The sequence below is a fragment of the Polypterus senegalus genome, chromosome 11, assembly GCF_016835505.1.
Source record: "Polypterus senegalus isolate Bchr_013 chromosome 11, ASM1683550v1, whole genome shotgun sequence".
Classification (NCBI taxonomy): Eukaryota; Metazoa; Chordata; class Cladistia; order Polypteriformes; family Polypteridae; genus Polypterus; species Polypterus senegalus.
Window position 1 is genome coordinate 107941848 of NC_053164.1, and position 23405 is coordinate 107965252.

The following is a 23405-nucleotide window of genomic DNA, read 5'->3' on the forward strand; positions in this document are numbered from 1 at the left end:
TACTAGTGCATATCTGCATTGTATGTCTATCTATATAATCCAAAGTTGAATGATTGACTCAACCAAATCACTGACTGATTCAGCCACTTATCGACTCACTATTTCCTTTTTAGTTAAAAAGCTGAATTTTGGAAGGGTATTCATCTTGGGCAGTAGGTATCCACTAAGCAAGGACATTTTAAAATATGAACAGTTAGGGGAAACGTCTTCCACAATAGAAAAAAGAAATTCCCCAAAATCTCAAAAATACCTTGATGGATTTGATTTCAATTTGATGTTAGAGAAAAACAAAAATGACCTGACACTCTTTTTATGCCAATGCATTTTTATGTATCCATATTTATTAATATTATGCTAACTAACATATTCTGTGCTGCTCTGAGTGTGTGCTGTATGCAAATGATGGACACATTAAAAGCGATTGACAGGCCACACACTAAACAATTGGGAAGACAGACGACTGAAGATGGGGCAGTGCCCTGGACAGGAAAACAGAGACGTGATCACGTTGTGAAATTGAAAGAAAAAGTTTGGCAAAACCCATTGGTTAGTAATCTCAGTTTTTTGCTGTAAACTACTGGCACGCTTCAATGTATGCTGGCTGTCATCTTGGCTATCCATTCTGCTTCGTTAACCAACAGCATCCAGTCGTGATGCTGAAAGCTACTAACTGTAAATATCTAATAATAATATATACTCACATTTCACACCATTCCTACTATAAGTTTCAATTCAAAGGAATACATGTTAAGTAAAGTTGTGTTTTGCATTGGCCATTCTTGCTAATGATACTTACCCTTGGTATTAAAAAAATACAGATTACAGAAAAGCACTTAGTTACAAAGTACTACACCCAAATGACTGATATCACTATAACTGATTCCCATTGTATTAGGGCATTTACCACAGCTGGGTTATCTGTATATGTATACATATATGCACCTTTCAGCCTTTTGCTCAGTCCCATAATCCTAAATTAAATTAGGTTTGTTCAATAACTTATAAATATGCATATGTAGAACGAAAAACTAATAAAGGTAAAGTTTATTCCTATATTGTAAAAAATATAGAAAAGAAGGTTAGCAACAAAATATTTTGTTTGTTAGTAGGAACGTTATTGTAATGCATGTAGAGTACAAGAACTGTTACTTGCAAGTGCTGAATCAACAGTACAGTCTTCATCAGGTGATTGAATAATAAAGTGAAAACGGGATGGGAAGGAAGTAATAAAGCCAGGGGTGTGAAGGAGACAGTGTGAAAAAATTGTTAGAGAAAGTGAAGGGAAAGTTTGAAGCATTAGTTTGTCATTTAATGTTGGACAAGTGTGTGATCCAAGCCTGAATATAAATGGTGTCTTTAAAGCCCTGTGAAAGAACACAGACTAGTATTACTGGGATTAGGTAATGTGAAATGCTCAACAATAGGCTCTATATGATATTTGATCATAATGTTTCAAACAAGCTTGCAGAAATAATCTACAAGCTGTTTTTGAGTTTAATCTATGTAGATGACTGGACTAATTTTGCAAGAAATGTACAAAATTGTATTTTTGGACTTGCAGGAGGCAGGGTTGTATAATATTACCTTTTTCAGGGAATACCAGATATAAGTGTATTGTTGCTGACAAATTTACAAATGATACAGCAGTTCTTGTAGCAAGGAGAAGTTCAGTAAACGAAAGTGGCTCTGCATTGTGCTTCCAACTTTTTTTTTATTGTTTTGTCAGTTTGGGAGTAACCTTTATTTGTTTTTTAGCCTTTTGCAAATGCACAATGACACAGGCCTTCACTAATTATATGTATATGTGAGTATGTGTATGTATATGTTTATTTATAAACAGTATACAGTATATGTAGTATGTACACTGTAAAAAATAGCCAGCATTTCACAAGAATTAACTGTAATTTTTCACAATAAAATACTGCATTGCAAAATGTATCTTGTAAAGACAGCAAGCTAAACCATCTTCTGTAATATGACAGAAAATTACTGTAAAATGGTAGGTGGACTGGTCCATTTTGCCTTGTGGGACATTTTCAGCTTGTGTATATTCCCACCTTTTTACTTCTATGTGATAAGATAACAGTTACAAGTGAAATCCTAGCTACAGGGGCACTGATGGAGACCTGTTTGATGTTGTATAAAAATTAGAATATTCAACTGTAAGATACTGAACCTTCACTCAAATTTTGACTATTAAGACTTCAAAATAGATGCCTCTACATTTCCACTAGTCAACATTTAAATTAAGGATCTCTTTAATTGGGTTGAATTCATTATATCTAAAATGTTATTTTGACTAGTTGAAGTTATTTTCTAATTCTGATTTTATCATGTCAGATATTTAATTACAGATACCTGCAATTGAATTTGCTAATAAAAATATATACATATATGGCATTGAAATTACTTTTGAGTCAAAAAATGTGCAGTTTTAGTTACAAGTACAATAATATAAAACATGTTTTCAAATATGAATGTTTATTTGACCTTTGCTGAATGCACTGTTGTTTAAGAATCTTGAATAACATCTCCAAAAGACAGAGAATTTGGTAAAGAAAAAAACAACTGGTGTACAGTAGTAGTTAGGGAATACTATACAGTATACATTAAAATTCTGACTACTGTGGGCAATACTATGAAATATTAAGAGTTTAGGTAATTTAGGTTCTGCTACTGTAAGTAAACCTTAAAAATGGTTAGTTAGTTTCACCTAGAGTGGGTGTAAGGTAGGATCTTTCTTAAATAATTAAATCAATAATAATAATTATCTAATTACAGCTCTAGCCAATCACAAAAAAGGATTAATAAAATGTAAAAAACAAATGTATTTACAAAAGTGTAACAAATGCAGTAAAACTACAATAAATATGACACAAACAAAAGAAAAAAGAGGGGTAGAAATATATTACCAGTAATAAGGCAAAGTTTTTGTATTATAGATACTGAACATTGTTACAGTTCTTTAGATAAAATCCATGTACAGAAGATATTCCCTCAAAAAGGTCCACAGAAAGTCAAAGTAGTTTCTTCTTCCAGCCAAAGCGTTTCACACATAACACTTTTTCATTGCCTAACATACTACATAAAAACATACTTACTGCAATAATCAGTTTACATAATACTATTAAATGTGACACTTATTTATAAAAATAAAACATGTGCTTTTCCATAAATAAATTTATAGTGGAGGAAAATGCACACAGGTAGATCACATACTATGCAGAAGAGTCAATCTGAAGGAGATTGAAGACTGCAAAGTAGTGGCAGGGGAAAGTGTAGTTAGGCAGCATAGGATAGTGGTCTGTAAGATGAAATTGGAGATCAAGAAGAGGAAGAGAGTGTGGGCAGAGCCATGGATCAAATGGTGGAAGTTGAAAAAGGAAGACTGCAAGGTTGAGTTTAGGGAGAGGTGAGACAAGCACTGGGTGGCAGTGAAGAGTTACCAGACAGCTGGGAAACCACTGCAGATGTAGTAAGGGTGATAGCAAGAAGGGTGCTTGGCGTGACATCTTGACAAAGGAAGGAGGAAAAGGAAATCTGGTGGTGGAATGAGGAAATACAGGAGAGTATACAGAGGAAGAGGATGGCAAAGAAGTGGGATAGTCAGAGAAATGCAGAAAGTAGACAAGAGTACAAGGAGATAAGGCGCAAGGTGAAGAGAGAGGTGGCGAAGGCTAAAGAAAAAGCGTATGATGAGTTTTATGAGAGGTTGGATACTAAAGAGGGAGAAAAGGACCTGTATCGATTGGCTAGACAGAGGGACCGAGCTGGGAAAGATGTGCAGCAGGTTAGGGTAATAAAGGATAAAGATGGAAACATATTCGCAAGCGAGGAGAGTGTGTTGAGCAGATGAAAAGAGTACTTTGAAAGGCTTATGAATGAAGAGAACAAGAGAGAGAAGAGGTTGGATGATGTGGAGATACTGAATCAGGAAGTGCAACGGATTACCAAGGAGGAAGCAAGGACAGCTATGGAGGGGATGAAGAACGAAAAAGCCGTTGGTCAAGATGACATACCTGTGGAAGCATGGAAGTGTTTAGGAAAGATGGCAGTGGACATTTTAACCAGATTGTTTAATGGAATCTCGGAAAGTGAGAGGATGCCTGAGGAGTGGAGAAGTAGTGTACTGGTGCCGATATTTACGAATAAGGAGGATGTGCAGGACTGTAGTAACTACAGGGGGATAAAATTGATGAACCACAGCATGAAGTTATGGGAAAGAGTAGTGGAAGCTAGGTTAAGAAGGGAGGTGATGGTTAGTGAGCAGCAGTATGGTTTCATGCCAAGAAAGAGCACCACAGATGCGATGTTTGCTCTGAGGGTGTTGATAGAGAAGTATAGAGAAGGCCAGAAGGAGTTGCATTGCGTCTTTGTGGATCTGGAGAAAGCATATGACGTTGCCTTGAGAGGAGCTGTGATATTGTATGAGGAAGTCAGAAGTGGCAGAGAAGTATGTAAGAGTTGTACAGTATATGTACGAGGGGAGTGTGACTGTGGTGAGGTCAGCGGTAGGAGTGACAGATGCATTCAAGGTGGGATTACATCAGGGATCAGCCCAGAGCCCTTTCTTTTTTGCAATGGTGATGGACAGGTTGACAGACGAGATTAGACAGGAGTCTCCGTGGACTATGATGTTTGCTGATGACATTGTGATCTGTAGCGATAGTAGTGACCATGTTGAGAAGACCCTGGAGAGGTGGAGATATGCTCTAGAGAGGAGAGGAATGAAGGTCAGAAGGAACAAGACAGAGTACATGTGTGTAAATGAGAGGGAGGTCAGTGGAATGGTGAGGATGCAAGAAGTAGAGTTGGCGAAGGTGGATGAGTTTAAATACTTGGGATCAACAGTAAAGAGTAATGGGGATTGTGGAAGAGAGGTGAAAAAGAGAGTGCAGGCTGGGTGGAATGGGTGGAGATAAGTGTCAGGAGTGATTTGTGACAGACGGATATCAGTAAGAGTGAAAGGGAAGGTCTACAGGACGGTAGTGAGACCAGCTATGTTATATGGGTTGGAGATGGTGTCACTGACCAGAAAGCAGGAGACAGAGCTGGAGGTGGCAGAATTAAAGATGCTAAGATTTGTATTGGGGGTGACGAGGATGGACAAGATTAGAAATGAGTACATAGAGGCTCAGCTCAAGTTGGACAGTTTGGAGACAAAGTCAGAGAGGCGAGATTGCGTTGGTTTGGACATGTACAGAGGAGAGATGCTGAGTATATTGGGAGAAGGATGCTAAGGATAGAGCTGCCAGGCAAGAGAAAAAGAGGAAGGCCCAAGAGAAGGTTTATGCATATGGTGAGAGTAATGAAGAAGGGGCCTGAGTTGCCTCGAAAGCTTGCCTATTGTAATCTTTTTAGTTAGCCAATAAAAGGTGTAATTTTGCTAGGCGTTTTTGTCTATGTTATAAATATACACATTTAGCATGGCTTTGACTTATCTAAAATGCAAGCATTTTGCATCAACAATTTTATACTACCTTTCAGTTGCCAGAGTTATTACTCACTGCATAACTTTGTTTCTCTTGAATTAAAATGCAAATAATTTTCATTTATTTGTTGCTTTACATTAATAATTAATTAATGGAGAAGTATTGTTTGGTTGAAAGGTACATATAGCTGAATGCCATCAGGTTAGTAAATCTCCTTATGCAAGGTCATTTCTGAGCATAGGCAAGCATCTAGGGTATCTTCTAATGGTCAGGGTGAATTACTGCAGCCCCATGTAGCAATTCCTATTTCTATTTTGTTTAGAAAAATGTATTTGGACCGAACTGGACCACAAAGAAATGTTTATGTTGTGGACCTCAGCAGTGCCAGCACTTTCTGCACTATGCACAACACAATCTGTTGCCCAGAAATACCACTGGGTGACACAGTATTTTTTTTAAACAATACAGACCTACAGAACTACAAACCATCGGACTCAATGTGAATGTCTAATTATAGTATTTTATATTACTTCCTATATACTAAAGATGTTCTGTGTTGATGTCTGACGACCTACACAGTCCGACAATAACACGAACAACAGCAACAATGATGATGATGCCAATAATAATAATCCTAAATCAGACTGTAGCGCAGAAGAGACAGACATGTTGAAATAAAATTAAACTATCAAATTTTCAGCAGGACTGTAGCTCTTGTGTGAATTGGTACAAGCTGATTTAACCCAAACTATGGTGGTTTCCCAAATGGATGTACATTAAAACTTGTGTTAAATGCAAATATTGGCCTTTGTAGCTCACTACCATTTGTGAGATTCGCTCTGGGCAGACAACAATGAGGGAGTATAAACCTCTACTGTATACAGTTGTGGCCGAAAGTTTTGATAATGACACAAATGTTGGTTTTAACAAAGTTTGCTGCTTCAATGTTTTTAGATTTTTTGTCAGATATTTCTATGGTATACTGAATTATAATTACAAGCATTTCATAAGTTCCAAAGGCTTTTATTGACAATTACATTGTTTATGCAAAGAGTCAATATTTGCAGTGTTGGCCCTTCTTTTTCAAGACCTCTGCAATTCACCCTGGCATGCTGTCAGTCAACGTCTGGGCAAATTCTGACACAAATGCAACATTTGTATCTAAACTGTATATACTTGTATTTAAATAAGTAAAATCTGAATTATCAAATTATTATTCACAGCTCTCTATTCAGTTCTGTTCATTTCAATTTAACATCACTCATTACAGATTATAATGAAAACTATGTGATCATGGGCAGAGAAACTCATTTACAGTACTATGTTTGGGAATGTCTGGTTAAGTATATAATAATGAATACAGTATGTCTTTTCTAGTAATGTATTTGGTCTTTATGACTAAATATTGATTTGGGTGCATGAATTCATGCTGATGTTTAACTTAATAATGGATTGTAATAATTAGCATCTTAAAGTCATCTGTGCCTAGTACCTTATTTCTGAAGAGCCTTGCTGTATAAACACTAAGAGCAGTGCAAAACGCAGCCAAGAGAAATGTGGCCTGGTCTTAATGTTTCATCTTTTAAGTGTCTACATCATTTAAAAGAGACCACCGCAGAGGTGCGCTTTGAACAGGTGTATAATTATGCAATTGAAACTTGCTGGGATGGTTATTAAGCACTGCTGTCTGCTCTAGACATAATTTTGGTTGGTGTATAATTACAAGGTGCTGCTTTAGTGTGCCTCATTTCTTTTGTAGAAGAAAATCACTGACTTAAACTTTATTAATTTGAAGATTTTTAACATAGCAGACATTTCTTGAACTTGGGCATATTAAATCATTAACTTATATTATACACAAGCACATTGTTATCAGAACATGCCTCAGAAATTCCTAGTTCTGTACCAGATGTCAAAAACGTAAAAAAATACTGTGGAATTACTAGAAAATACTTCATAGTCCTGAAACCCTTTCTCTATTTTGCTTTCACCTTAGCAAATGTCATTTCAACTGATTTTTAAATGTTGTGCCCTTAAAAGAAACAACTGTTACTTTATGAAAGTAAAATAATTTTTCTGACATATTTCTGAGGCATTTATGTGTGGCATTTTGGTTTGGGTGAAGGAGCGGGGTTTAACATAATCACTACTACACAACAGTTCTTCCTTGAAAAGAACATTTAAATGTAAGCTCCATAAAAGACAAGTGTCTTATCAACTCTGAAGCATAATTTTAGTACTTCTACCTAATTTTCAACAACTCTTTTACTGAGCTCACCATTACAGTCACTGCACAAGATTAATAAACTTGATAGCAGACTACTTCATACAGGAGCATCTTAACATAAAAGTGAGACACATCAGACCACAATCTGATATGGTTACATTCTTTCAACACAAATGTAATCTGAATGAGAATTAATAAAGTAAAAGGAAATGGTAGACTTTGAATGTAGTGAATGAGCTATGTGACAAAATGAAACCTGAGTCATTTGTCTTCGTTTGAGCAGAATTGTGAAGTTGAAAAGACAACCAGAGTTGCAGCTCTGCAAAGCTTCTCCACTCAGGTGTCTGGCTTTACTCTAACAAGAAATCACCTTCTAAAATAAAAAAAAAAACTTATACACTATTATAAACATGGCAGTACTAAATATTCTGCTGTCAATAAACAGAAAAAATGTAATTAAAGAAAATTGAAGTTAGCCTAACTAACAAAAAACTGGTGCTTAATAAATTATATATTTAGCTAAAAATGTGATCCAAAGCAAGGTATAGGATAAGGATATCTTACAACAGCTTGAAGATATTTTGCAGAATTGGTGCCTAGGCAGGTTAAGTAATTTACTCAGAGTTACATAGTTTGGCAGAGATAGGATTTAAACCAGCAACCTTGTAGTTTAAAGAGAAGGAATTGCTTGAAAAAAGAGAACACACTCACAGCAACCAACAGAAACTATGTACTTTATCATGGCTGGATGAAAGATAAATAAGTTCTACTGACAGTTAAGGCCACCAATAGAAAAAGTTTACCTTGAGAAAATTGAAAAAACATGGTCCTATAGGTCAGCAGTGGCTGTAGGTAGTGGTAGGCTGCTTGATACTGATGTGTTGACACCCTGTCAAGCATTCGAAGTGTAGGTGTTTGAAGCACCTCTTCTAGGCTTGTTTCAAACGTGCCTGTCACATGATCATGACGCAAGCTAGCGCCATGACATTGCTGCATATCCGCTGTCAGAAGCCCTATTGGTCCTCTTTGGCTCAAAAAGTAAAATCAATGGCCCTTCTTAATCTGTGCAGTGTTCTGACATGAGTAAAAATTTTGTGGTTTGTGTAGGTGTGACTCGGACATGAAGCACATTCAAAGCACAATTAAACATATTTTTAAAAAAGTTATATAGTACTTATCTGTAAGTTAATAAATACATTTTAGAAACATTATGAAAGAATCACATAGGTTACCACATTTCTTGCTGTGGAGTCTTGTATATGTAAATTGATAAGCATATTTGGCATAAGGCAGCATACATATTGTAACAGTCCAGCTTCTATTCTACACCATGTCGATCATGTCAGAGAGACTGAGAGGTGCTTCACGTTACAAAGCCGACATGATCATTACAACAGTATATGTGCAAGACACTCCTCATTAAATGTTTTTAGAATTCAGTGACTTTGAAATCTGTAGCCGATACATATTACAGATTTCCAAAATGTAATGTGAGTAAAAGCTTGTACTACATCACCAATTACAACTATCTTCAAAACAGAATCAGTGCCATCAACAGCATCTTCTACAACCTGTAGGAGCCTCGGGACGTTCTGCGTTAATGAGACAAAAAAGTTGTAAAGAAACTTTGCAAATTCATCCAGATGTGAACGTAACGATCACTCATGTACTACAAGAAGGAGCAGCTAGATAAGCACATCTAGACCCAAACTCAAAAAAAGCAACTGACTTTGTCAGCAACATCTGTACTTGTGAATGCATCTTGTCAAAGGCTTACAAGGGATAAATAAATAAGAAGTCATCTGTACTACCTCATTGCAGAGTAAATCATTTATGTAAAAAGAATTATTAAAATACGGAGCTTTTGTCATTTTTGTATTTTTAAATCATTCTACAGTTATGCAATCCTTTCCTGTTGTGTTACCCAATGCAGGCACCTGCTCTCACTTGTCACTGATCATCAACACTGATTTTCATTCAAGGTTTTACCGTCCTTCCTGTCATACACATAAAATAAGACACACAATTTCTCTACATACGTGTTCAATATTAATAATAGTAATATGGCAATAAAGAGAAAAAACACAAGATTGGAATAATTATGAGAAGAGCCTGAGCATCTGGGTGAGGAGGTGTTTTCTCTCTTGTTACTTGATTTTGTCTGCTGCCCCTCAGTCTAAACCATACTGACAATGTACACCTTCAGAAGTTGAATAAGTTGACTGTATACTGAAACATTCCATTGCCAAACATAAAAATGTAGGCAATTCAGTATACTGTATAATTTAGGAGGCATGTGTGTGCATTTCTGTATCATTTTAAGAACTAAGTAAGCCATCTGTTATACTAAACAGTAACTCAAACAATACTTAACAATATTGGCTAAAACTATTTATAGTGATTTGTCCTTAAAGGGAAGTACTATATAGCGATCAGAAATGAAAATACACATTTAAGCATGCTGGACAGTAGTTTGTTATATTTTTCTAGATTATTATTTCAGTACAACACAAGTGGTATCCAAACAGTCAAATATGAAGTTTAATATGTTTTGCAGTGAAACTCTTAATATATATGAAATATATAATACATGATATATAATTTTACACTATGTATCAGACAAAGGAAATCACAGCAAGCCACAATAACAATAATTAATTGGCAGCACCTATTGGCAGAACTGTTATTTCAGTCTGTCACTGGACAACTGAAGTATGTAATGTCAATACAAATTACAAACTATCACTAGTGGATTAAGTGTCAATTGTTTGATAGACTTGAATTAATGTACATCGCAAAGGCTTAGAATGTGTCGAGGCTTCACAAAGTGTCCTTTGAACTGTACGGGGCATCTCAGTGTTTCAAGCCACACTCCACACTTCATTTTCAGTGCACATATCTGCTCAGTGCTTCAAACCGTGTTTCATTCCCAGTGTGCATGTCTGTTCAGTGTTTTGTACTGCGCTCCACGGTTCAATCCCAATGTTGCCAGGGTGGGATGGATCTTTAATTATGCTCCAGGTATTTTTCAGGCAGCGGGAACTGTAAAGATCTTCTAAGGATGGGAGAGGACATCTGATGATCTTCTGGGCAGCGATGACAACCCTCTGGAGTGCTTTCCTCTCTGATGCATTGCAGCTGGAAAACCACACACAGATGCAATAAGTCAGTATGCTTTCTATAGAGCAAAGAAAGACACGAGCAGTTTTTGGTGACATGTTCTTCCTGATGGTCCTCAGAAAGTAAAGTCTCTGTTTTGCCTCCTTTACAAGCTCTGTGGAGTTAGCACTGCAATTCAAGTCCTCCTATATGTGCACACCCAGGAACCAGAAGTTCAGTGAAAAGGGGCAGAATATTCATTTTCAGAATATTCATCTCCTCCTAAAGTGGATGATCAGCTCCTTGGTTTCGGTGTTGTTAAGAACCAGATTGTTGTCTCTGCACCCCCCTGATAACTGTTCCACTTTATTCTGATAAGCAAACTCATTCCTCCCAAAGATGAGCCCCACCATGGTGGTGTAATCTGCAAATTTGATGATACTGTTGCTGGAGTGTGCAGTTTTGCAGTTGTGGGTGTAGAGGGTGAAGAGAAGAGGGCTCAGCATACAGCCCTGTGGAGAACCAGTGCTGAGGCTGAGGGCTTAGGAGATGTGGGGGCCTACATTTTCCCTCTGGGAGCGATCCGAGTCCATGATCCAGAGGCAGATGGAGTGAGACGATTCCAGATCTGTCAGTTTATCTTCTTTCATAATTGTGGTTGCCTATAATATGGCAAAGTAAAGGGTTAAACCTTTATCTTTTGTCTTCTTAGCACTAGAATTACCAAAGCTTATGAGAAAACTCGTAAATCCAGCCCACCTTAAATCCACTTGCACGTCTCTATTCAGCGTCTTTTGTCTTGTAAATGTGTCGATAATCCCAAGCAGCAAGCAGTCCGCTATACCATCCCCCCCACCACCGGAGAAACTGCAAAAACCTCTCCCAACTGAAGCCTTGTTTATCAGTGAGTCAGGTACCTAGGCTATAAAAATATATTATTATTCGGAACACATGCATTTAACGTGTGTTCCATGTCCACAAAGATCTGTGTAAGTGTAGGATGACAGAAATGTTGAACACATACCTAAAAGACAAACTTTTTCCATGTTTTAGTACTAACGACAAAATGTAGACATGAAGTGTAGAAGACTGATGTCCAAATATCAAATAAGCAATTTCACAAAAGATACAAGTATAACAGAACAAATGCGCTAATCTCCAAGACTATAACCGAAAAAAAAGAAATCAAGTTAGTGTTGGTTGTTGTCCTGATTTCTCGGGTAGTATACTGGTTAGAGCTACTGACTCCAGTTCAGAAGGTTCTGGGTTTGAGTCTTAACATCTCCCAAAATAAACGTTTTGAGTAGTGAGCTGTTCTTATTGTTACTATTATACAATAAAAGCATACATTTGGTTTGAGTCTGTAACAGACGGTGTAAATGTATGGTACTTGTAAAGGTTAACGTTTTTTTTTATTCAGTTTTATTCTCTCAGTTGCGTTCGTGCTCGCCCTGATCTGACACGGCTGTTTTCAAATAAAGACGCGCTATAACAGAGGTGAACTCAGATCAGAGAAAGAGAACAGAAGCCCTACCCAAAAAAAATGTCCACTCACATATAAGAGCAACGCAGCTGTACTAGGCGTAAAGGTGAAAGATGGCACTGTTTGGATACAGGACTAAGTCCGGCGTCATCCTGCCAATCATCTGTCCTTCAAAGAAACAGCATGGCTGTCATATGTCCAAATGTCATATATACCTAAGTATCTCTTTTTTGTCAGTGCTGCTTTGGCATCATGGATCAGAAGGTGCATACTAATTCAGCGTGAGCAGGACCACTCAAGAATAAAACTGAATTAAAAAAATTGACATCCACAGTCATTCTCAGTCACGCACAACACTTACATCCACGTCCACAGTTTTCCCAGTCTCATTCGTGCGCAAGATCTGACACAGTTTTCAAATAAAGAGGGGGTGTAACAAAACAAGTTTGTTTGTTATACCACATTTTTATCTGAAAACGGCCTCAGATCCGGGGGGTGTGTGGGAGCTTGAACATGAGTGAGAGAATAAAACTGAAAAATAAATGCTAACTTTAACTATAAATTTACAGACGCAAATCAAATGTATGCTTTTATTGTAAGATATTAACAATAAGAGCAGCTCACTACTGAAAATGGTAAATTTGGGAAGTAGCTGGTATCAAACTCACAACCTCATGAGTGGGAGTCAGCAGTTCTTACCATTGCACCACGCAAACTGTCATATTGACTGCCTACCATAACGTGCTTTCTTTTTTCTTCGGTTAAATTCTTGAATAAAAGTTCACTTGTTTTGTTGTTCCTGTACCTTTTGTGAGAGTGTTTATTTCATATTTGTATTTCAGGCTTCACACCTTATATATTTCATGTCTACATTTTTTCGATTATTACTAAAACATGAAAAGCGTTTCTGTGTTAACTACGTTTTACATAGATTGTTGTTGACACGGAACACATATGAAATGTTTGTATTCCAAATGATGATGTACTATTTTACCCTATAAAGCTCCAGTACTTCACTAGAAGATAAACACTGAGCACTGAGAAACTTCTTTGCGAAATGAACTGCAGCAGTGGGTGGGGGGATGGGATACCAGGCTGCTTGCTGCTTATCGACACATTTACAGGACAAAAGACACTGACGGAGAGGTGAGAATAGATTTAAGGTGGGCCGGATTTACAAGCTTTCTCGTAGGCTCTGGTAATTCTAGTATTAAATAAATCAGTACAAAGAAAACATTTGACATAAAATGGTGAAGCTCGTTTTCAATGTATTTATTTCTTTTTTTTTTAGGGCTGTGGAACCCCAAGCAACAGTTGATTAAATGATCTCAAATAACAGGAGCAATAATAATGATACAATGTAAAATTTATTAATCCACTCAATGAGTGAATATTAACTCCATAATCCTCACTCCATGAGTGAGGTGTGTTATTTTGTTTTATTTAAACTCTTTGTCATGTAATATGTACCACCTGTCGTTATTAGTTATATTTTGTTAGACATCTGACACTGGAAGCCACTGACAAACTGTTCTCTTTGTTACCAATCCATAGTGGAGAAACATAAAAGAAATACACAAGTTTAACAGATGTCATTGAACTTGATTATGAGTTTGTGTAATGTTAATGCAGATAGCCAGCAGATGTCACTAGAGTGGTGAATGTCAAATGCTTCTAAGCTTTGACAAGATTACTGATGGAATCGTTTTAAATATTTTGGTACTTCATGAGGCTTCACTCCGCCTATCACTATCGGTAGGTTTTATGTTCCCACACAGTTGCTTAATTAGGTGCTAAACCTTGCTGATAAGTGAACTTGTTATCTAATTTTATGGGCTTTTAGTGTTTTTGCTCTGTAACATTAGGTAATTTTATATTGTTGATTTTCTTTTCTAATATATTATCCAAATTATTGTGGCCTGGAACAGATTAGTAATTCCCAGTCTTTCATTTTTTCTCTTTCATATTTTTCTAAGTATTAAAATATATACTTCATGATAAATATATACAGGTTTAAAAGAGATCCAGTTAGTAAATTGCTTGTTCCTTTAGCATTTGTTATTAGGTTAAGAAAACAAGATGCTCTTAAAACAGTGAATGCATCTGTTTAAGACTGAAATAAGCAATTAAGGGTTTGGGATTTTAACAAGCAAGTTAACTAAAATGAAGCAAAAAAAGTTATATGCACAATAGTTAGCTTTTAATAAAAAAATAGTTGTGTAAGAAAAGCCAGCAGTCACTATGGCCCTCTAACACTGAACTTTAGGATGCATGTGTTACACATAGTTATTGGCACTAGCCATGGTAAGCATGAACTGTTTTGTGAAGCCATTCATCGAGCTGAATATCACAAAGTCTCATACATTATTTGTAGTATTATACTGGTTTAATATATGCATATGCCTTCTAAACCCATTGGTGACATTCCAGGTCAAATTAAACACATGATCCTGGAATAGGACCCATCTGACTCAAAATTATCATCACTGCTTCATAAAACTTTGCCTCTCGATCCTAAATGAAAGTTTAATGCATGTGTGATACCTACTGATTTCCTTACTCATGTCTCTGCAGCTGTTTTCTTACTATCAGGTATTACACAGTTAAACAAGTTTTTCCATTCATTTAAATGCTATTCACATTTCCATTTAATGGGAAAAAGCAATTACACTGATGCCATTTAGTAATTTTGTAATGTAACACATATCATGCAATAACAATCCAAGTTTACTAGTTTGTGAATTTCCCCTTGGGATGAATAAAGTATTTATCTATCTATCTATCTATCTATCTATCTATCTATCTATCTATCTATCTATCTATCTACTGGAAGTGAAACAAATTGGGTTCAGCTGCTGTACTAATATTAGAGAATGTCTTAAGGCAATGTCACATTAAATGACTTTTCCAGCAGTTTTCAGTTTTAGCCTTCATTTAGAGGCAGTTGATGGCATACTCCCATGTAGGCCAGCTGCATAACTTGACATACAAGCGACTCACTCCATAGAGTCTGTGTCTCAGTTCCATAAAATCTTTAGTCATGGGAGTGGCATTGACAACCAGTAAGTGCTCATCTGGAAGTACAATGCATAGAACACAATGTTCAAGATATAAGGAATGTAGATGTTTTCAACCTTTCAAACAGAAGAGAAGTTTGTCTGTCTGATGTCTTTTGTTTTATGTACCAGGATGGAATATAAAAAAGTAAAAAAGAGCAGAGATGGCAGCTGATCTTGCCGTACTATCAGGCAGCACTTTATTGGCTGTAACAAAGAGTTGCAAGCAGGACTGCACTGAAAGATCAGCAGGGAGTTGCTAAACGTGACTTACCCAGAGATTTTCAGTCTTGGTAATTGACATGCTCCAGTGACAAGAAGTCGTGTAATGTGACATTGGCTTTAAAGAGTTTGTCGTAATGCAAATTTTGTCCAGAAACTTTTTCATAAACCTTTGTTATGTTTTTTTCTACCCTGCGGAACTCCGTTTTGTGCTTATCTTTATTATTGTTTAACATTTTATTGACATTATTATTTTTTAATCACTTCTTTCATAACATTGCAATACCATTTAGTATTTTGGTTTATTTTCATTAGTGCCAACATTTTCAGTTTTTGTCGGTCATGCAGCATTATGTCATCAGTCCCCAACTATTTGTATATGCTTCTAGCTAATCTCAAAGAAATTAAAATGCATTATTGAAAATCTTTTAGGGAGTCAGAAAATGTGTGTGGTTATTTTGACTTTGATTCTGGTTTACATGTTGGACTTTGGCTTTTGGGTTCATTATTGTGTTTCTAAGCTTTTGACCTGACCTTTGTTCTCTCTCTGATCTCCTGGGGCCAGAGTTATAAAACTTGCAATCATACAAAAACAGGCCCAAAATGTGTGTACATCACTTTCCATGAAAATCTTGGGATTTATAAAAGAACAATTTACAGGAGAACTTGTGTATATTTACAAAAACTCTGAACCATCCATATGTAACATTTCAGAGAAAGTGGGAAATGATGACATTCTTGATAAGGCACGGAAATGCAGACAAACTAGCAAAATGACTACTCCAGCATATAATAATTCATATCACCGAGCTGTTTTATAATATTTGCTGAAGTGACAAGCAAGTTAAACCTCAGAAGTGATTCATGTAGTGTCTTGACTTTAGTTGCTTTTTAAGGGGGCCAGTGCTACATATTTGTGCATAATAACTTTTTTATTCATTAATATAGGCTACCTGATGTCACTTTTCAGGATTAAAAACACTTCAATCATTTGTTGTCAATAATTACACTTAATTGCTATAATTGCAATTAAAAACACAGGCGTGATTCAGTTTCTTCCGTACTGAAAGCTAGAAATATCATGTCCTACAGCCTGTTCATAGGCTTATGGTATGAAACAATATGGCTTGTTTGGTGCTGCTTCAAAACGAGACAGTCATATAAGTAGAGAACAAGCTTTTAAGAACTAGTAAGATGATGTCTATAATGATAATTCGCTTATGAGCCGACTTAGGCTTCCAAGGGTTGCTGTCTTGGAACTATGTACTGGATTGGGCCAGACATTAGTAAGGAAACAGACTCTACCTGTTCATACCCAGGATTTAACATTGGATGGCTTTCTGGCAACAGACACCTGCAAGAGGTAACTGGATAACAGGTCAGGAACATCTCAGCCAAGATTCAGTTCCGTTATGCTCACTGTGCTGGAAGACCTAAACCGACTAATACTCATCCATCCCCTGATGTTGTTGATATGCAACCACATAACACTGTGCCTTACAAACCAACTGACAACTGTATATAAAAATTAAGCGTTTTATCTGATTCCTCTGCAGCTGTCTTGTCTACCATATCTGTATTCTCTGCCACATAATAAGGCATCATCAATTACAGATGTAATTTGCAGATCGAAATCCGAAAGCATAGATGTACTTTTTTCATCTCCTGTTGCTCTCATACTCTGCTGATGAAGAGCAATCTGCTTCTTCACCTGTGGTTGGACCTTTTTATTTACTTTTTTTTCAGGTATTGTGCAGCTGGTAGAGCTCACGGCATTCACGGCAGCATTAACATAATGTCATTAAACATATTTCTGCTTGTTAGTGACAACCCTGCTTTGACCATCAAGTAAAAGGTCTTTAAGCGCCTCTACTTTACAGACAAGAACTTCTATCTCACATTCTTCAACGTTTTTGCTTTTTGTCTGTCTCTACTTGTTGCCATTGTCTAATTTTACAGGTATATCTGTTCATTACTGTATATATGTTGTAAGAAAATAAAGGTTTGGGGGGATCTGCCCCATATATTGTTAGGATTGCTGTAACACAAAATATCTTTGATTAGAAAAAAGAGTAACATTTTTGGATTGAGTCATATAATAGACAGAAGAACAGGAGGATTGTCGGGTTTATATGGTGGAGAGTGAGGAAGAGGCGGGTTGTCAATGGGAAGTAACATCATCCCAGGAGCGGTCTAATGCTGAAACAGGAAGTGGAGTTCTTAATTGTTCCAGCAAAGAATAAGAGAAGGTATTCGTGCACATATTTAGTCCCATTTGGCGCTTCAACCATAAATGGACCCTGTTGGTGTTTCCGATGCGCGCGTGTGTAACAACGTACAAGGTTGAATAACAATGTCCTTATATGTTTGATTCCGAGTGGAAACTGGGCAGGGCTTGAGGCCTGTTCACGTATGCACATTTACAAGATGATTGTGGTTAATAAAGGGTAAATTGTGTATGCCAGGTTATATAAATCCTATGTTTTTGGGTATACACATTTTCCTGTTTTTTTTGGCATGCGCATATTTTCACTCTCAAATCTACACAAAGTTTTATAAATTACACCCCTGGTCCTTATCCTAAATATTTTTCTCTGCCTTTTCCTTTTGTGTCGGAACATTATCATATACATTTTGTCTAATGAGTGTGAAATTAGAATAGAGTGGTGTTAGCTTTGAAATTAAGAACACCAAAACAGAGTGTTGTACTAGCACATGCCCCTTATGATTGAGCTTGAATTTGGGAATCAGGAAGGATTAGTTCTTGATAACTAGTTAAATTTTACTTCTGCTGAAAGTTTGTGTTCATTTTGTTGGGGTGCAGACACTGGAGATATGGTTTTGCCTTGCGTACAGTTTTTGTCTAGATCTTAGAAATATTATCTTCACCACTGAGTTAAAATTTGAATCTGATCTGTATTCTTAGAGAAGAGGGAAGATGGAGAGCCAATATATTGACCCCAGGTCTTTGACAGAGGAGCATATTTCATCATGTCATGAATCTGAACATCTGCTGTATTCATCCAGACAAGAGAAGAAGCGGATGATGCAGGCCCAACACAGAGCCACTATAGCTAGATTGATCAAGAATGTGAAGAACATCGTTTGGTCAGATGAGAAGAGGTCCCCAACAAAGGTATTTACTGAATATATATTCTATGAAAGTCGTCAAATGCATATATATATTGTGGACTAAGGCTGGACATTCATCCAGGCCAATACCCCCAGGCTGCCAGATGGAGCCCTTCCTGCAGCATGGAGGTGCCCCGAATTCCAGCTGGGCATCATGGATAGTGGAGTTTTCCTATATAGCCCTGCTGGATACCCTGGGGGCCATCGGAGGATGCTGCAGGGAGGCTCAAGGATTGTTTTCAATACGTCAAAACGAAGTGCGTCACAGGGACAGAAGAAATGACGTAGTACCAGGTTGAAGAAAAAGAGTTTTTATCTGACCCGGAAGTGTTACCAGTCACATAGACAGAGAGAGAGAAACACTTCCGGGTCAAGGACTTTAAAAAGGACTGTGTGAGATCCTAGGGTTGAGCTGAGTTGGGTGGCAGGGTGACAACGCATCTGAGAGAGGAGGATTGTTTATTATTGTATTGATTATTAGTATTGTTTATGAGTATTGTGGAGTAGAGGGTGCTTTATGCATTGTATAGTCCGAATAAAATTAATTATTGGACTTTTACCTGTTGTCTGGCATCTGATCTGAGGTGTAAAGGGGACGACAGCGCCCCCTGTCACTATATATTTATATATATATATATATATATATATATATATATATATATATATATATATAGTGGTACATGGCCGGCCGTTCATCCTGGCCAATACCCCCAGGCCGCCAGATGGAGCCCTCCTTGCAGCATAGAGGTGCCCCGAATGCCAGCAGGGAATTATGGACAATGGACTTTTAATGCACAGCCCTGCTGGATACCATGGGGGCCGCCAGGAATTGCTGCAGGGAGGCCCAGAGACTATTTGCCTTACGCCCAGGAAGTACGTCATAGTCACATGGACAAAGGGAACGATGTGCTTCCTGGGTGAAGAAAAGGATTTTTATCTGACCCAGAAGTGTTCCAGGTCAAATGGACAGAGAGGGTGAAACGCTTCTGGGTCAAGGAGTATAAAGGACTGTGTGAAATCCTAGACGGACGAGCATGTACCTGTAACTCAACTTAAATGAAACACCAAATAGTTTATTTATCTTTGTCCTCCTGACAATTAGATAAAAGAAAATCCCAATTAAGTAAAGCTTGGAAATATTTTCTGCTCCTGTATTTAAATATAATAGAAAAAGAGTCTGAATTATATTTTACCTTAAAAAAACATGTTTAAGGCATTTACAGCTTACAAACTAGTTTGTAGTTTTGTATGTACTGTATAATGTGTGTATATGAGCAGAGATACATAAGAAAGTTTAAAACTGAGGTTGTGGGTACTGCAAAAGATGAAGAGATAAAACAACACTCCCAACCAGTCTGGAGAAATATTAAATTACTTTAGTGGCCAGGGGTCACTGATCCTCCTTTGGTTTGCTGACTTCTGGACTATGGAGGAAGCAGGCAAACATGCCATACTATTGGCAACTGCATCCAGGTGTTCCTGTGAGTTCTTTAATTTAGTTATCATCAGCTCAGTTGAAAGGTCACGCTCCACGTAAAATATGAATGATTGTTTATTGAGACCTGAACAATGTACATTTATGCAGGATTCAATTTTTTTATCTTTTTTTCACAGTGTCAGATTCTGATTGAAGCAAAGAAATTTCTACAGCAGCAGGAAGAAGAGCTGGTTAGGCTTTTGAAACTAAAAGGTCAGAAAATCAAAAATAAACAATAACGACCTGAGCAGGAAGAAATACACTACTAGCAATTTACTTGTTAGGTAAAATACAGACACATTTACTTCCAATATCTGGAAAGAATAATTTTTGGAAGAAAGGCTGCATTGGATCCTTTAAATCTGGAGGCAATTTTGAAATGTGTATACTTATCGAAGGTTACACTATGATGTCTCCTATCTGATAACTGCTGATAACTGAGTTTACCACTGACAACAGTTTTGCTTTTCTTGCAGAGCTTTTTCAGCTAGGTGATAATGGCCCTCGAAACCTAGAAGAAGTGAAGCAGGAATTCAGAAAATTCTATTATACTAGCAGGTAGAACACAATACAGAGTGTTTTACTGCTTTATTTCTGGGATTGACTTCTATTCTTTATGTTCTCTCAGGCATTTTTCTGATGTTTCACATTTGAGCTAGGATACTTGGTGTCTGTATTTGTTTACCCTTAAAGCTAAGATGCCTTTTCACAGTCTATTTGTGTAACTGGTCTTCTTTATCACTGACTGTTATGACACACTGGTACCCTTTTTGTTTTTTACATAGTAATTATTAAATGACAAGTACTGAAAATACTAAACAGGTATTTCAGCTAGTTTACTCTGGTAATAGCAAATAAAGTGGATTAGAAGCAATAACAAATAAAAGTGAATTTTTTATTTTATAGAACCCCTTGTATTTGATATGTCTTTCACAAGCTGTTTTGTCTTGGTAGGGTCCTATTTGACTCTACTTTCCTCTTTTGTACTCTTTATTGTGTATACTTTATCAGAATTTCTCAAATTCTATAAACTTACCACTGTTTATAAGGTATTTGAGAAGTCTTCTCACCTTCTCTTCTACATCTATAACCTCAACAATAACAACAACAATATTTATTTATAATAGCACATTTTCATACAAATGATGTAGCTCAACGTGCTGAACAGGATGAAGAAAGAGAAGAAAAAGACAAAATATAAAAAATAAAATTAGGCAGTACTAAGTAACATAGAATAAAAGTTAGGTCCAATAATCAGGGAGGACAGAAAAAAAAATCCAGACGGCTGGAGAAAAAAACATATATAAAAAAAAAAATAATGTGTTTTTAGCAGTTTTTTAAAGTGTTCCACTGTATTAGCCTGGCAAATTTCTATTGGTAAGCTAATCCAGATTTTATGTGCTTAATAGCAGAAGGCTGCCTCACCATTTCTTTTAAGTTTATCTCATGGAATTATAAGCAGACACTCATTTGAAGGTTATGATTTGGAGTGTAAGGTGAAAGACATTCTAAAATATAGAATGGAATAAGATTATTTAAGGCTTTGTAAACCATAAGTAATATTTTAAAGTCAATTATAAATCACACAGATAACCAATGTAGTGACATCAAAACTGGAGAGATGTGTTTGGATTTTGTTTTCCTAGTTAAGATTCTAGCAGCTGCATTCTGCACTAGTTGCAATGTATTGATGTCTTTTTTGAGTAGTCCTGAGAGGAGTGCATTACAGTAATCTAGCCGACTGAAAACAAAAGTGTGAACTAATTTCTCAGCATCTTGCAGTGTTATAAGAGGTCTAACTTTTTCTATAGTTCTTAACCTCAGGGAATTAAGTAGAGTAAAAGGACAAGCAGGAGTTAAGTTACACATTTTCATAATGTATTATTGATAATATTCATAAAATAATAATAATGAAGCAAAGTACATGTGAATATTGCCAACCATACAACCTGATAAATGCTAGATGTGCAGTTTCAGGAGACGCACAGCCTTATAGTTACTCAGATATTTCTGGTCAAGTCATCATTTCTAGTCATCTTTCTTCAGGACAGGCCTGTTTCAGTATAGCTACTAAGTTGTGCTCCTCATTGTGTTCTCTTCACCCAGTGCTGTGAGAGAGATACGTAGGTAAAGATGAGGTATCCAACTTTATATCATTCTTACCAAAAAAACAGAAACCAATGGGACGTCATAGTATGGAATGACCTCCAATTCAAAACCAATCAAAAATAGCCATACTTTAGACCAATAGAATTCAGGTACAAGTCATCCCCCAGTTGCTTTGTTTAGTCAGTTTATGGCTTTCCTACAGGCAGTAACTTATAGGCTCTAAGTCCAAACACAGTCACCCTTGCCAGGCTGGACTGATGCTCCATCCAACTCACCAAAAATTCATCATCCTAAGTAAATCCTAAAGACTGGAGTTTGGTGAGGTGAACATCAAAGCCCTCTGTTCTCATCAATGAAATAAAACATGCCTCCTGAAACACTTATATTACATTTGCTTTGTCTGACTTACAAATAAAGACATACAAAATATTTATCAACCTATATGCTAGAAATCAGTTCACAATTTGTTGAAATTTGAACGAATGGATGTTTTAACAATAAGGTCAGTGGTCAATTCTTAAGTTTCCCAAATGACTTCTGAGGTTGTAAATTAGTTACAGAGAGCACTGATTTACACAAAACATCTTATAAAGACGCAGAGGACCTTATGACTTGCAGAAGCTAGACCAATATATACATATTTTTTTTTATATCCAAAACTCTATCTTCTATTTTCTAGCTAAACACATTTTGTTTCCATATTTGCCACTATAAAATGGAAACCATTTCAGTTTTCATTGACACCTAGTCTCAGTAAATTGGTTTCTAACATTTTTTTAAATATTTTGCATAGTTTAAGAAAATCACCATCATATACCTAGGTAAGCTGACAAGTAAACAACTGTCCATGAAATACAGTATACAGAATACCTCTAATAGTTTTTTTTTAACTTACTCATCAGTTCCCCATCTGATCTGAAGTCTTTACAAAAGCAGGAGTGCCATGTAAAGGAAGTCATACCAACCTCAGAATGTGAACAGAATCTGTTGTTCCTATCTTCTCCCAATGTTGTACTGCAGGAGGGGTAAGAGATTTCTACCAATATCTTTGTAATACGTATGTTTCCTACGGACAGGAATAGTATATCACAGCTACTTACACAGAAAGATGTGTCTCTTTAAAATAGCTTTTTCTGGCCTAATTTGTGATGGATAAATGAACTAAAGT